Source organism: Rhipicephalus microplus, chromosome 6 (genome assembly GCF_043290135.1).
Source record: "Rhipicephalus microplus isolate Deutch F79 chromosome 6, USDA_Rmic, whole genome shotgun sequence".
NCBI lineage: Eukaryota > Metazoa > Arthropoda > Arachnida > Ixodida > Ixodidae > Rhipicephalus > Rhipicephalus microplus.
The window spans coordinates 186,875,712-186,888,990 of NC_134705.1; the positions used below are offsets into that span (position 1 = coordinate 186,875,712).

At 47.5% G+C, this 13,279-nt stretch overlaps 1 protein-coding gene across 1 annotated transcript in view; it reads left to right on the forward strand.

Moving 5' to 3' along the window:
- The first annotated feature begins 7,944 nt into the window (after positions 1–7,944).
- The window catches only part of LOC119166998 (uncharacterized), a 398,724-nt gene continuing 393,389 nt past the window's right edge, over positions 7,945–13,279 (forward strand). The window contains exon 1 of the mRNA XM_037418400.2: positions 7,945–8,412. The gene's annotated coding sequence lies outside the window, so the exon portion shown is untranslated. The remainder of the gene's footprint in view (positions 8,413–13,279) is intronic.

Sequence of the window (13,279 nt, forward strand, 5' to 3'; positions counted from 1 at the left end):
ACACTTGCCATCGAACATTCTAGCGTTATCGCTAGCGGCGACGTGTGTTCCAGAATAATCTGTAATGTTCACAAAGTGGGCGTAATCTTAAAATGATCTACTGCCATCCAGAAGATTCCCGAACAGTGTAGGCGTGGTTTGCGCTGAGAACTATTGGCAGTGAAACGATGCGATCACAAAACTTGAGGAAGGAACGTGGCACTATAGACTCACTCGGACTCAAATCGGTTCTTGAGTCTCGGTCTGAGTAAGTTTAAATGAGAAATATTTCGGCGAGTATGAGCGAGTGCAGTCGCGAAAAAATGTTAATGAGTCGGAATACGGGTGAGCTTTAGGCTCAAAAATGTATTTCTTGAGTGAGTATGAGTGAGTCTTTTATCGCCGACCTATGACACCGCCTGATCGCGCGCCGACAGACCCATGACCCAGAGAGGATCACTTATTGGGTCGACAACGGCGCATGCAAATAAGCACGGAACCGGCGCAGCATCTTCGAAGGCCGCATTTATGTGCCTGGCCTACGCCGGGGTTTTCGCGGACGACGCCACCAGCGCCATCTAGATGTGCATTTCATAACGAGCTTCGCCTGCAAAACTGGACCTCAGTGGGTCACACAATGCGATGGAGGGATAACAGACGGGAGCGGCGCCAGGATTTTTTTTTTTTTTTTTACTCAGGGGAGGGGGGGGGGGGGTTGTGCACTGCAGTTGAGTTCTTTCGGTGGCGGGGACAGGGAGGCGGGGAACTTCGGTCGTTGTGACAGGACTATATGTATGCTTGCTCTTAAAGGGGGGAGGGCGGAGTGCGCAGCTGAATTTTTTTTTATTTTTTTTGGGGGGTGGTGGGTACTTTAGAAAAAGTGATCATATTTATCAGTACACTGCAAAATGAAGTTCAATGAGGACAAATTCATTCATTATGCAGGTGATTGATTGATTGATTGATATGTGGGGTTTGACGTCCCGAAACCACCATTTGCTTATGAGAGACGCCGCAGTGGAGGGCTCCGGAAATTTCGACCATCTGGGGTGTTCTTTCATCATCATCATCATCATCATCAGCAGCAGCAGCAGCAGCAGCAGCAGCAGCCTGACTACGTCCACTGCAAGACAAAGGCCTCTCCCATGTTCCGCCAGTTAACCCGGTCCTGTGCTTGCTGCTGCCAATTTATACCCACAAACTTCTTAATCTCATCTGCCCACCTAACCATCTGTCTCCCCCTATGCCGCTTCCCTTCTCTGGGAATCCAGTTAGTTACCCTTACTGACCAGTGGTTATCCTGTCTACGCGCTACATGCCCGGCCCATGTCCATTTAAGATGCACCCAAATCTGAGCACACGGGCCCACAACACTTCCGCCTCCATCGGAAATGCAGCCGCCGCTCACTCAGACTCAGGTATATCTGTGAGTCGTAGGCCCGTATTCACAAACCAACCTTTTACTTTCCGCGAGTTTTTCTTATCGGCTTTAAACCTTTGTTGCATGTGGTAAACAAATTGGACGGTACACATGAACCAGTCTTGTCCCTATCTTTCACCCTGTTACCATTTTTGGGCCTTTATAACGCATGTAGAGAGCACAGAAAGTTGAGGGAAACGTGAGGTAAGGCCGAGGTTGGTTTGTGAATACGGGCCTTAGTCTGAGGGAGTTCGAGTTATTAAATTTTGGCGAGGCTGAGCCCGAGTGAGTCCAGTTGAACGAAATTTTCGTGACCACGAATGAGAGTGAGTTCGGCCCAGGAAAATTTTGGGGAGTCTCAGTTCTAGAGAGTTCAAAGCGCGAGGTATATTTCTTGAGCGAGTTTCATTTATCTGCTGACCTATGCTATGCACGTATTAAGGAAATGAATCAACGAAACAGTTGTTTTGTATTTAAACGTAATTTTATAACATCGGTTTGTGATTCGCCGCGCTTTGAAACTTTGTTTGAATAACACCATACATCAAGGAGCAAGGGCTGAAATCACGCCAGCCGACTACAAAGTGCAACATATATGCGATTCCTTATACGCCGGCCAAGCAGAATTAATGCCTCCCTCTGTCTAGTCTCTCACTTTCCTCCTCCATCTTTTTTCTCTCCTCCAACCACTCTACTTTTTATTACCCCTCACTGGCTACTTGCCCGTTCTTTTCACCTTTACAGGTCCGCCGAGAAGTCTCTGTTGCAAACGTGTAGAACCGGAAAGCAAAGCGACAAAGCAAAATACCGGACGGGTCTCCGTATGCCTGCCAGCGCATTGTGTAATGCACGAAGACCGCCTTTTTTTTTTTCCTCGACTCGAACTGAAATAAACACGTTTTACTCTTTCGCGCTGCCTTTGGCTGTGCCCTTTGCAAAAAAAAATATGGCTTCGGGCACACTCTTTGGCATTCAGCTGCCTTTGCGTAAGGTTTCTTATGGGACCTCGAACTGTAGATCAAACAATGAATGTATTATTCCAGCCTGAATTTAAAAAAATTATTAAACAATCACTTGTAATGTTTTGTTGTTGGGCCGCGATGAATACGGGACCAGGAATGGAGCTCTTTATTCTCCAGATCCGGCTTTGGAAGCGCAACGTTGGTGGCGCTAGTTGTTCTTAAGTTCGAGGGCGACACCTAGTTGTCAGCACTCGAAGAATAGCTGGGATGCTGCGCCCATATGTAACGTCACTTGGCTTATATTCGTGAAGTGCGTGAGGGGCTTCACGCACGAAGTGCGTAAAGAGCCCCTCGTTAGAATTCTCCCTCTTTCGTTTATTCTATATATATAGAGAGAGATAAATAGAGTGGAAAGGCAGGGAGGTTAACCAAGCTTGACTCGGTTGGCTACCCTGCACTTGGGGTGGGGAAAAGGGAAAATAATAGAAAGGTAAGAGATAGAAAAGAAGAGGAGTGAGAAAGAGAACGATGAATAGTCAGTGTATGTTACCGTAATTATGCTTGAGGGAGAGTGATGCGCTCAAAATGCGGGACACAAGAGGGAACACGGATAGAGAGATGTGCTGTTTCTCGTGCGCATCACTTCCCATCGAGTTGATTCAGCAACAAGCCCAAGTCGAAAACCTTCCGAAGTAGTTACGCTCCCCATACGGGGAAGTGAGGTCACCGCTGCCGGCGAACGAATCCGAGACGTCGGACTCTGCGACGGAACGCTGTAGCAATATGTAATGAGAAGCAACCGTGATGGGTTTGAAGAAGAATAAAAAAAGAGCAAAAGAGAAAGCCATTGTTTGGGGAAGAAACGAATGAAGAAAATACAAGAAAGAAAGAACAGAGGAAGAAGGTGTTTCAATTTGGGTGCATGTTAAAGAACCCCAGGTGGTCTAAATTTTCCGGAGCCCTCCACTACGGCGTCTGTCATAATCATGTATGATGGTTTTGGGACGTTAAACCCCACATATCAATCAAGAAGGTGTTTCACACGTCCGACAAAGGCATCTGTACCCCAAATTCGCAAAAGATTCGCATTTGTTTCCACATGTTCACGCTTAAAGAAAAAAACCTTTTGACGCATCATGTAAACACACGATCAGTAAGAAGAAAGCACCACAATCTACACAAGCATCACATACTCAGCATCCTGCAGATACACACAAGTCTTGCGCATAAAAAGAAACAAGAACAGAAAACTTTATGCATCCCATATAACCACATAAGCAAAAAAAAAAAAAACTACTATGTCGGTGTAGACCGCCTGAACCGTAAACAGCGGATGCAGCGATTCTTCGGCCTCCGTCTCCGGCTGTAGGAAAATATAGTCGCTTGACACGAGGGGAAAATCTGGGACGGTCTCTTGGTTATGTTTCGGGGGAGGCTGGAACTTTGTTTTTAAAAGCGGATGTACGCTTTCTCGGCGAGCTTCCCCGGCCTCTGCTGACCGCAGTATACTGTAACATAATTCAATGGCGGGCGAACCATTGGAGTATGCTACAGTATAGTGATGATAACATTTTTCTTAGCTGCGAAAGAAAACGCGAGAATTGAAACGGAACACCCCGCTGCTCTCGACCGACGTCTTCATTCCGTCACACTGCAATCTTGCGGACTCGATTTTTTCACGGGCGGTGAGCCGTTTTCTTTTTACCGCTTTATAGGTCCTTTTCAAGTGACGTCATAGTACCTGCGCTGAAGTTACAAACTACAAATAATGTCATCCAAGTATTTCTTCATTCCATCGCCCGTTGCCTTGGTTACGTTGTTTCTTCAAAAAGATGTATAGTGAAAAAAAAAAGACGATTCTTGAGTCGTGCAGTTCGGGATTTTGTGATATACAGGATTACATTTTTCCGTTCTCCTCCTATCGTTCGTTATCTAGTCGGGCAGATATGCATACCAGAGGAGCACGTGCCATACACTGGAGTATGCGCAGAAATTTACGACTACAAAAGAATCGGGAGAGCAATTTACGGACACACTAAAAAGAAAATCTGAAGTATACGACACTGGACATTATAATAACTTATAGTATAATCCCGTATCCTTCCCAGCCAACTTTCGGTTGTTTAAAGCTAAAACGGGCACTGTGAATTTGTGTTATGTTGCTATTTCATGTAATATTTTGCCTTGTTAACTTTTAAGCGTTCGGTTGGTGCGAGTTTTGATTCTATTTCTCGTGATATATCTTTATGTTATCACATGTGTTTTTGTACTTATATCCTGCCTCTTGTAGCTGTCCTGCTTGGACCAGTTCTTGGTCTGCAGTATCAAATAAATAAATAAATAAATACATAAATAAATAAACTGTAGAACACTAATAGTGTTGTAGGTATTCTTTTAAATAAAACAGGATATTTAGAAAGAGCTCGGCCTGTTACACTTTTAAAAGTGCTGAATGTGCACCTTGCATATACGATATGTGTAATGGTTTCTAGTGTCATCTTCCTAGTATGGCGTGTATGTATATTTTGTATACTTGGCAATGTTTTGTACCCTATAAGTGGTATCTTTTGTCAATGCAAAATGTTTTTATCTAGAGCCCACAAACAAATGTACCTGTTACCCCCCCCCCCCTCTTCGCTTATTTTGTTTGGTTTGTGCCGCTTCAGCTATGTCCTAAAATTTGTTTTGTTGCACATCCAACTTTGCCTTTCCCCATTTTTTTCTATGCCCAACCCTCATGTAATGTCCCTTCTGTTAGAGACCCTCGAGGAAAATAAAATAAATAAATAAATAAATAAATATTATGGCTCGTTCACACCTGCGAAGCACCAGTCTCACGTCCGTTTGCGAATGTCGATCAAAAAGCGGCCCTATACGTGTTAGATATTCACGCCTGTCGATGCGACTGATACCCGTCGCCATGCAGAATTCGCGTCCGCCTGCATCACTATATTGGCCCGCAAAATGAGATGGTGCCTTGTTCCTGCTCTTCGAATTCATTCATACTTAACACGTTGGTGACTGCGTGTAGTCGCGCGACCAAAAAATCGAGCAGAGAGCGACTGCAGCAAGACGGTTGCTTTATACTCCGCCGAATTCAAACGGGAGTCTTTCCCAATCTTCAAAGGTTACACAAAATTTTTCCAACGCTGTATGGGCGTGCTTGTCCGTGGTGTGGCAGCTCGCCATCGCTCTACCACGTTTCGTGGGGATGCCTAAAACGACCACCAAATTTAGATACCTTTTTAGGACAGTACAAGCTTTGTAATACTTTCGAGCAATGGGAGGCACAGCTCGCCAGCTCTGACCCAGAGGTGCAGCTTGCACTTCTGCGGCACGTCAGACAGACGGCGGCAGCCAGTGGAGCCCTGGACTTGGGGCCCCACCCATCAAGCTCATGACCCCTGTCCCACACCCTTGCAAATAAAGTTTTTACTTCCTTCCTTCCTTACTTCCTTCCTTCCTTCCTTTCTTCCTTCCTTCCTTCCTTTCTTCCTTTCTTCCTTTCTTTCTTCCTTCCTTCCTTCCTTCCTTCCTTCCTTCCTTCCTTCCTATACAATGCCTCCTTGTTCCTTTAGGCCAAGGGTCTCAAACATGCAGCCTGCGGGCGGCGAACCTATTGCTTGAGGCCCGATCATGACTATGTTCCTCTCTTTTCATTTTCATATTAAGCATGAGCTTTACGGGAATGACTGGTGTAAAGCGTCGATTAAGTGATGAGGCACCCCATGTGGTCCACCATGCGTTGACTCGTAACGGTGAAACATAAACAGCATTTCGGAATCGGCGTCTATAGCTTACGCATTTTGGAGATTGCTATCGGCATGTTGGATGGCATCGTGGCCCAAAATCGTCCGACGCGTCACCTACATACGAGATACGGGAAGGTCTCAATGGTAGCGTTAATCGGCAATATGAATTAAATTCCCACTCTTATCTGCTTTCCTGATCCGATCCTTGCTAGATTAAATTGTGCGACTGCAGCCCGCCGTCTAGGATAAGTTTGATATCTCTGCTTTAGGGTTTTAAAGCGGTCATTTGTTACCAGTTGGTTTTGTGGCTAACTTCGTGACGCGACCTGGTGCTAGTCGCATGCAGGCGTTAAGTTGCCTTTACGGTGGTGATGTAGCCACACTGATTCTAGGGAGTGGAAGTTATCAGATGATTGATTGATAGTAAGGTTTAACGTACCAAAGTCACCATATGATATGAGAGACGCCGTAGTTGAGCGCTCTGGGAATTTCGACCACCTGAGGTTCTTTAACGTGCACCCAAATCTGAGCACACGCGTTTACAGCATTTTCGCCTCCATCGAAAATGCAGCCGCCCAAGCCGGGATTTGATCCCGCGACCTGCGGGTCAGCAGCCGAGTACCTTAGCCACTAGACCACCGCGGCGGGGCTGGAAGTTATCAGGATGTTGAAGAAGTAGTGTGTGCGTGCAAGTATGTGTATTGGGGGGGGGGGGGGGGGGTTGCTGAAAGTTGTTTGACAGGGAAGCGGACGGTCGGGTTGTTTCTGCGGCGCAGGTGTGAAGAGATACGGAGAGCGAGACGCACAGGCGACGAAATGACGACAGAGGCAATCCAGGCACGAGTATATAGCGGTAGAATATACGTGCCCGGTGGCTCTTGGACGTTGTGGAACGGCAGATAGGAGAGACAACAGGGGAGCACGCCGCCGTAATCTGGGACGTATCGCGCCAAGCGGACAAGTGCCTGACGGTGTGGTCGGTCGTTCCGCGAAGGCTTTCTCGAAGACGAGATTTTGACGCGTCGCCTCTATTTACACACACGCACGATGTGACATTCCGCGCACGCCGGCGTTTGACTCCGCGGACTCAGAGGCAGCTGTCGCTGCTGCGACAGGTCGCGGAACCTGCAAGTTTCTGCTTCTACCCCCCCCCCCCCCCTTCCCTCTATTTGCGATTCGACCATCGAAGAAGAAAGAGAGGAACAGACGGACAAGTGGCGGTTTTCTTCTGGACTCGATCGACTCGCTGTTGCGGAGTCATGGGTGCCGGCGGCGGGAAGTCGACCGCTTCCTCGACCTCTACGGCTAGCAGGACTTCAGTGAAGAAGACGTCGTGGTGTCGTGCGTGAGTTCCGGCCCTGCAATACCGCGGTCCAGGCCTGGACCGGACCCGAGTTCCGGACACAGCCGACGGCCTCGAAGGCCCACTTCTGCTGCTTCGCTAACCGACGACTCGGTGCACAGACGACACCGTCGTCGTTTTTTCGGCGCCGGCGCTCGCGGCCCGGTGTTCAAAATTAGCAGCAACCGTTCGGCTCCTTCGCAGTGAAAGCAAAGAAAAAAAGAGACGGGTAGGTGTGTGTGTGTGGGTTTCAGAGTTGGGGTGGAGGGAGGGGTGGTGAGTGAGACGGTAGAGGGTGTTGAAGCTGAGGGTACAGAGAAGAGCTTTCTGGAGCATCCTCTCAGCAGTCTTGGATGAGTGTGTGCGTTCCGCATCCATTTCCACCCTCTCAACATCCCCCTCGCCCACAAAGCGTCGCCACCGCACCCTTCCTTCGCGAGCACCTCTTGGTCCCCATCTTCACGGGCCCTTTCCAACACCGCCGGGGTTTTAGTACCGGTGGGCGAAGCAGCCAGTGCTCGCGCCCTTGCCTCCATAGCCGCGACCAGCGGGACTTCGGAGCACGGGAAGAAGCTTTTCGAAAAGCTGCTACCACGACTTCGAGAAGAAGGAAGAAGGGACCTGGGGGGGAGTAGCCGTTTTGGAGTACGCTCTGCAGTCCACCACTGATCACCCACACCGAGCTGGAACAAGAGAACGTTGCTTGCGTTGGAGCGTGGAAGGCGGAGGAGGAGACCCGGTACGAGACCCGGCCGTCTAGAAGACTGGACTTTTGCTTTTCTTGACGTCTCCATTCTTCCAAAACTGCCACCTTCCTTGCGTGATCTTCGTTGAAAACGTGCGTCTGCGAGTTTGAGGGTGGCGTCGTGGAATTGAATAACCGAGAGTATATCCAGCGATCCATCGCCACTGTCGTTTCAGAGAGGGACGTGTCTCAAGGGGACGCACCCTGACGAGGTAAGCAAGCCGCAGCGGTTTCTAGAAAGAGCGCCTTCGTCGTCCATCTTTATGTCTCTTTTTTTCTCTCTCCCAGCTTTTCAGACGTAATTTGCTATACGGGGTTTTTCAGCTAACTTGCACCAGTTAGTTTAAGAAAAAAACTACAAAAGTTAAGCACGGCAGCTATCTTACCGTAGATGAGGTAGTATGCGATGCTGCTGAAGAAACATTACTGCTTTTTTATTGAATATATTTCAATAGGGACTACATTAAAAGTTATTTAAGCAATATTTTTAGTTACATAGCTTATTGGGCGGGCAGTTACTTTGCATGATCGAAATATTCCAACATTTGAGAACAAAAAGGTCTTACATTTGCAGTGAAAATTTCTCGCTAAGTTCGCCTATTGAACCTAAGTAAACTTTGTGAATTATCGAGGTTTGTGGATTTAAAAAAAAAGTGCGACATGTCGCTTACGGCTCAGGATAATATTAGGTCAATTCTATCGTCACGCGTAACTCGCCGTTGATCTGGTACTATGCGCAAGTTGGCTGGAATACCTTCTATACCTCGTATAACTCACCTGCATGCCCGCTTCGCTTTTTTAATGTGCCCTCCGGTGCTGCAGTAGTTTCCTCCCAGACATAGCCATCTACTTCTTTCTTTCTTTTTCTTCTTTCTTTCTTTATTTCTTTCATTTCTTTTTCTTTCTATCTATCTTTCTTTCTTTCTATCTTCGTTTCTTTCTTTGTTTCTTTCTTTCTTAACTAATTCTGACGTGATACGTTATGTATAACTGACCCGAACGCATATCCCTCTCGCCTCTTAGCCACTGCACGGTGCTGTGCTGGCCTTGGAAAGGAATGGCTCCCCGTCAATGCGCGGTGGTAGACGAGCCCGTCGTCTTTTCTGTAGTGTCCGGTGTCTTCCAGTTGCGTCGGCGGCATACCGTTAACCGGATACACCGTGCAGTTAGAGAGAGAGAGAGAAAGTACGCGACCGTTTCCCCCTCTCCCTTTCTTTGCGAGACGAAGCGCTGATGCTGCAGTTCGTGGACGTTTATGCGACCATCCGACGTTAGCGTTGGCTTGACTAACGTGCAGGTGCAATTTTCGTGTGCGTGCGTACGTGTGTTTGGCGTTTTCACCACCGCAGAGTGCGTTTTCGCCTGCGTAACTTTTCAACGCTCGTTGTAGACATGGGCTGCCGAGGTAGAGACGGCTGGTGAGTGCGTGTGTTTGTGACCCCTTTTCGATAGAGGGAAGGGGAGATGATCAGGAGAGGGTGAGAAGTGGCTGCTAGTACCCAGACCATACAGGTTCCTTCCCAATCAATCTTGGACTACCATTCTTTCATTCGTTGTGGTGCAGACCTCGCAAAACGTGCATATGGTGTATATGTGCGTATTATATGATTTTAATAGCGTGTCACGATGGTATTGGTATTAGTGTTATTGGTGTATCACTATTATGATTCGACATTCGTTTTCATCTCGTTCTGTTACAAGTAGCGACCTGCCGATAAGAATGTACACAATCAGTTCACAACAGTACTTGCAATGTAAAAAAAAAGAACGGGAGGGAAAGGAAAGGCAGGGATGTTAACTAGTCTGGAGCGACCGGTATGCCACCCTGCTTTGGGGATAGGGATGAGGGAGTTGCTTAGCGATAAGTGGATTGCAGTGGAGCGTGCAGGTCTAGTGACGACTATCAGAGCAACGCGAGCGCACTTCGCTCGTCGATTATTTGTCTTATTTTCGGCGTGGGTGGTTGTCACGTGCGGCCGTTCCGCGAATCGCTTTGAAATGAGACTCGCGCCCTTGACCTTGGAAACTCCGGCGCAGCCTATGGGTGCGGCTGCAGTCGAACAATGGAGTTCTCATCTTCCCGAGTCTGTGGCGAAATGGCTGCGAGAACTTAGCCCGCTTAAACGTGAGGAGTCCTGCTGTGCTCTTATTGTCGTCGTGCGGGCGAAAGCAGTTCTAGGCATTCTAGTGCGACGTTCGCACGTTAAACCGAGAACAATGGGCTCATAATGGGTTGAGTTGAGCGGACAATGTGTACTGCGTTTTCCAGTGGAGGGAGAAAGGACAACCGAGTATTTGTCTAACGTCTAATCACCTTTGTTTTGTCTCAACACACTTTTATGTTGAAGGGGAGAGAGAGAGAGATGTTTATTATGGCAGAAAGCCGGAGATGTCAGCCAGAATAAAGAGAGAGAGAAGAGGAGAATGTATCAAAAGGCAGAGAGTGCGGCCTGAGCTATAGTTCTGCTACTCTGCACAGAGGAAGAGGGAAAGGGAAAAGAGTGGTGAAGGGTGACAATGGGGAGAGACATAATTTATGCGTGTATACAATCACGACGAAGCGCTGTGGCTTTGCTGGAGTGTAGTGTCCAGTCCTGTACTTCTTTAGGGAACATGCTCTTAGAGCAGTTTTTGATCTTGTCTGATCGCGCATTGCTGATAAGGTGTCACTTTCACTGAGCGTTGCCACACCTGTTCCTGCCAACGTTGAAGCTGGCGTTGCGACACGTGAAGTTGGCAATCACGAAATATGCGCGCCGTCGTTTCGCACACTTGGCAGCGTTCACAGTTCGGTCTGTCCGCGTGGCGGATGAGGTGTGGTGTTGCGTTCGCTGGCCTGAATAAATTTGCTAGCCTTGTTACTCACCGTTAGAAAAGGAAAGGAGTGAAAAAGAGAAGGAAGACATCAGTGTTGACGAAACCCTAAACTCGAACACCCAGAAACTATTTGCAGTCTCTTGTCTAGGCCCGTCTCACGCAGAAATTAGTTGAGAGATTTTGCAATATTGCCGCTGACGGCGAGGCGAAGGTAGCGAGAGAACTTGTTCCAATACTTGTTGATTCACAGAAATAAACAAAAAATGTCTCCATCGATGTTTTTTTTTTTTTGTGATGTATCGCGGGTAGACGCACAAGAAGGGTTCAGTGGTCTCAAAAGGTCCTCGCAATTTGGTCTGCGCGGCCGATAAGGTGTCGTTAGCGACAAGTGGAACGCCCCACCTAGTCGTAACATGTGCAAGCAATAAGCTTGTACTGCACAGTATTGAAGTCGATACGAGGTCTCAAAGAAACGCGACAGTGGCGCCATGGCGTTTTCTGCAAGTGTTGCCCTCTGGTGACCACGAACCAACTCGACCTCAACGTAGATCTTTACGCAGTCAGGGTCGATAGAAGCCACAGAGCGTTTCTCATCGACCCCCCTCGTCCTGCACAAATGCCCGTTGCATCTCAGGAGCACCTTTATTGAATGAATTATGTTAAAAAAATAGAGAGCGACTGTGTATTCGAAACTTTTCTTTTTGTAACCCTGTGCGAACTCGCCTAGAACTCATGCTCTTGAATCGCAACAAATAATTTGATGCAGTCAGAGTAAAATCGGTAGAAGAGAGAGAGAGAGAGAGAAAAGGAATGTAGGCAAGGTAGGGAGGTTAACTAGACTATTCGTCCAGTTTGCTACTCTACACATGGGGAGGGGGAGGGGGGAGTAAAAGAAAGAGAGAAGGATAGACACATGTGACATCACACACACAATGCCGAGTTTCACAGGCGGTCCCTCAATGAAGTTGCTGACAAGTATCTCAGGAGGGCTCGTGTGGCTTTCTGTGATGATGCGCTGCGCGACCAGGCTCCTAAGATCTTCGCTTCATTAAATGGCCGGTCATCGAGTCTATTCAAGGCACACTGGAGAGTCCGGCGATCTTCATCGAATTGGGCACAGTGGCACAAGAGATGTTCAATAGTCTCTATGCAGTTGCAGCTTTCACACATGGATGAATCCGCCATGCCAATGCGATGGCTGAATGACTTAGTAAACGCTACCCCAGTCCACAGCCGGCACAGAATTGTAGCGTCGCGTCGAGAAATCTTGAATGGCAGTTGTTTCTTACGTAATGACTTGAGATTCGTAGGGTAAAAAAACTCGACATTACGCTAATGTTGTGATTGCTGCAGCACTTCTGGGACCATGCGCAACTATTTGAGTATTTATCTTTAATGCTTTTCATAAAGATCAGGTCAGTAGAAAACACCACAACACCTTTATTGCGTAGTTACAAGGGCAGACACCGTGTTTCGGGGCAGTGTGGCACCATATACCTTGTATCGTGACGACACCGTGTGCTAACGCATCAAATATTAACCTTAATGCTTTTTAGCATTCGTAATATTTAAGCCACCAAGAGGTCAGTATCCACCTTTTCGTAAACGCCTCCCTGGGCGCCGCCATAGCCCCCCTTGGGCTGTGCAAATCGGCGCGTCCCCTCGAAAATGCACTGACAACGCTGCGCCCTTAGCCTTTGTACTCCCGCGCACAGCCCATCATGGCGGTGTTTTTTTTCCTTCCTGTGAAAATGTGTACAAAACGCTACAATATTTCTGTAATGTGCTTAGAATAATAATAATAATAATAATAATAATAATAATAATAATAATTGTGGAGGCTTTTCATCCCAAACCCATGATAAGTAACGCGATACAACTGCAATGTACAGACGGGTCCACTATTAAATGGAACACCTGCGTGAGCAGCATGTTTAGATTTCGATATCTTATACAGAATCATAGCGGCATTGATATGCATAAGACTACTGGTGGTTCTAAGTTCCGACTCCTCTTGACAGACTATTGACTTGCATGAAGATTGTTTCTTAATCCACTTGCTCTTAGAGGGCCAGGAATATTTATGGTGTGGATTCGAGTGTTCCCTTTAACAGCGGGCCATACTGAACATAGAAGGGAGTTGACACTATATGCTACATCACCAGGCACTATGATGGCGCCACCTACCAACCTCACTTTCATCTACCTCCTACCAACCATCGACCTCCAACACTTAGTTATGCTGCTTGTCCACGGTGGTAT